This window comes from Mus caroli, chromosome 9, assembly GCF_900094665.2.
Source record: "Mus caroli chromosome 9, CAROLI_EIJ_v1.1, whole genome shotgun sequence".
Classification (NCBI taxonomy): domain Eukaryota; kingdom Metazoa; phylum Chordata; class Mammalia; order Rodentia; family Muridae; genus Mus; species Mus caroli.
Genome location: NC_034578.1, coordinates 43,225,586 through 43,228,626, shown reverse-complemented (window position 1 = coordinate 43,228,626; position 3,041 = coordinate 43,225,586). Strand labels below are relative to the sequence as shown.

Sequence of the window (3,041 nt, the reverse complement as noted above, 5' to 3'; positions counted from 1 at the left end):
GAATCCTGATAAGGGAGAATAATAACTTGTCAAAGATATATATGATATGTGTTTGCTTTCCCGACGGAATATCTATGGGGCTAATTCATCAAGCCGGCGGGCTGGCTGGAGACCCAGGGAGGAAAGCCAGGAGGGAGAAGCACGTGATCGCTAGTACCCCACTGGAAAGCTGGGAACCCGGGCAGCCTGCATGGGCCACTGGAAGCTCACCAGGGCCCTGGCAAGCCCTGAAATTGACTATCCTGGGATTCACCTGACGGTGTCCGGTGTCCGTGTGAAGCTCCCGGTTTGGGGACCTGGAAGGTGAGAAGATAGAGTGACCCCCTTCCTGGAAGAGACTCAGCCAGACCTCTGTCTCCTCCCACTGCCTTGGCCCTTCCCCCTGTACTCTGAAAGACAGCGTGACAGGAGTACATTCCAAGAATGCTAGAGTGAAGGAAAAAAGAAAAGTAAAAAGCGAAAAAGCACTTGACTCACAGAGGATCCCACCTGCTGCCGACCCACAGCGGGAGGGGCTTTCTGTCTGTTCCTTAGTGATGCCTGATAGACAGCTCCCCCAACCCAGTCTCTGCCTTCCTCCTTTTTGTCACAGTAATAAAAATAACCGAACTGATACGTATCATTACAGCACCCCACACACTCATCTCAGAGGGATTTACCTGTCCTTGAGCACCCAGAGCCAGGGACCCATCTGCGGGCAGGAACGCCAACACCCAGCACCCAGGGAACTGCCCCTGGAATTTTGACCCTCAGCTTGCCCTGCCCAGCCCCCAGCCCCCACACACCTGATCATCTGTCTAGTCTGTTTCTCCCCAGTTACTCCAGCGTTCCAGAGCGACAGTCGCCATTCCTTCAACACGGGGTAAAGGCCCTGTCAGACACCAGGCGTTGGCACTGTGTGCATACTAGAAAGCAGAGACGAAAGGCCACCATTACTGGGCTCATGGAACGTGGAGAGACTTCCCCAGGTACCATCAGCTCACCCCTGCCCTGCCTCCCTGAGGCCCAGCAATTGAAGGGTTAACGCCTGACACAGTTCAGAAGGTCTCTAGGACCCTGACCAGCTCGTGCTGAGGTTTCCATCCTATTAGTCAAAGCTGATACCATTCTGTTGTTAAATATTTTGACTCTCACCCTGGTAGCACATCTGTAAGCCCATCCTATGGGAATTCTGTGAGCATTACTCTGTAAAAAATTCTGTTGGCTCTCTCCCCCCCTCCCTCCTCTCTTTCTTGTTTTATTCTTTTCTTTCCTTCTTCCTTTTTTCTCTCCCTCCTGCCTCCCTCCTCCCTCTTCCCCCTCTCTCCTCCCAGTCTTGCTTCATTCTTTTCTTTCCCTTTTTTCTTCCTTCTTTCTCTCCCTCCTCCCTCTTCCCTCCTCCTCTTGTTTCATTCTTTTCTTTCCTTCTCTCCCTTCTTTCTTTCCCTCCTGCCTTCCTCCTTCCCTTCCCTTCTCTCTTTCTCTCCTTTCTTCTTTTCTTCCTCCCTCCATTTCTCTCTTCCATCTTTTCTCCCCCTCCTTCCTTTCTTTCTCTTTGAGGCCTCAGGTCTCCCTCACAACACGCATCCTCTCTCAGCCCTGGATCTAGCCGTAGATCTGAGAGAGCATTGGCAAGTGGTCTCAGGGTGCAACTCGTCATCCTGGCAGAAGCTGGTAACTCCTGTACCCCAAGGGCTGGGAAACATGGAGGTCTGACCCAAGGGTACCAGCCTGCCTCCCTGTACATGCCCCTCTTTCCTAGTGGTCACTGGAAGCCTATTCTAGCATGCACAGATGCCAGGTCTGGGGCTGAAGGGTGCTCGCCTGCCTCCCTTCTGGGTGTGAAGAAGGGGAGAGGAAAGGAGGGCTGTGCCCCACTAGGGCAGCCTGGAGCTGGAAGCAATTAACTTGGCATTTTCAAACAAGGGCAGAGGAAGCAGGAGGCATGGGACTGAGTCAGCACATTGGAGAGGCAGGCGCCAGGCGGCTGGCTCAGCTCGTTAGCAGGACAGGCTGAGCCAAGGAGATACAAGGTCAGGGAGAAGGGGATGAGAGCCCCCAGACACAGATGAGGTGGGGATTGAGTTGGGGAACTGACTTCAGACCCCTCCCTATCTCCACCCTAGAGACTCCAGAAGGCCACTGTCTAAGACGAGGGCTCACCCAAACAGAGGCACCCACCCACCCACCAACCAACAGACATCAAACTCACTTCTCTGCCAAGTCCTAGCCTCTTAGGAAGCTATGCCAAGGCCCTTTGACAAACACAGGGATGGGGAGGAGGTTAGAGGACGAGAGAGTGCTGAGCGTCTCTGAAAAGAAAACAGTCTGTTAGTGCCGACATTTAAAATAAGGTACGTAGAGTTGGGGATGTAGCACAGTTGGCAGAGAGCTAACCCAGCATGCACAAAGCCCCACTTTCAACCCCAGCCCCCCATAAGCAGATGGGAGGGCACACATAATCCCAGAACTTCCAAGGTTCATTAAGATCAAATGTTTACTGTTAAAAAAAAAAAAAAAAGATCAAATGTTTAAGGTCATCCTCAGCTATGTAGTGAACTCAAGGTCGGCCTAGGCTACATGGAACCATGACCCCAAATAATAAAATAGTACATATACCCTGATGTTTACCAGGAAAAAAAAAAAAGCAAGCAGCTAAATTTGGTGGAGTCCCTTGCCAGGTGCTACTAGTCACCTATGACCCTCACATCCGTGGAAGGAACTGAGGCTGGGTGCATGATGTGCAAAGCAACCCATTCACCCTCATCCACTGGAAAATACTGGGGCTGAGAGCTATATTAATTAGAGCTGCCTGTCTCCATAGCCTGTTTTCCCCAACTCAGTGCTCCAGAGGAGGGCAGGACATGGGAGAAGATGGTGCTTAAAGGAGAGGAACCGGCAAAGGCCAAGTGTAAGAGAGAAGAGAGTGCGCACAACTCTACCACCTTCCCATTGGACATGAAGCCAGCATGCCCCAGAACTTCTACACAGCGTCCCTGCTGTAGGTCACTGACCCCGCCTTGATGGGCATGCCACAGCTGGATTACCCGGACCACCCAGGA

At 52.1% G+C, this 3,041-nt stretch overlaps 1 long non-coding RNA gene across 1 annotated transcript; it reads right to left on the bottom strand.

The window, feature by feature from the left end:
* Positions 1-253: 253 nt before the first annotated feature.
* LOC110301060 lies at positions 254-2,285 on the bottom strand. The gene is made up of 3 exons (XR_002378670.1): positions 2,192-2,285; positions 786-905; positions 254-296 (listed from the first exon to the last, which is right to left on the bottom strand). It is a non-coding gene; the product is annotated as an uncharacterized LOC110301060 (long non-coding RNA).
* Positions 2,286-3,041: the final 756 nt, after the last annotated feature.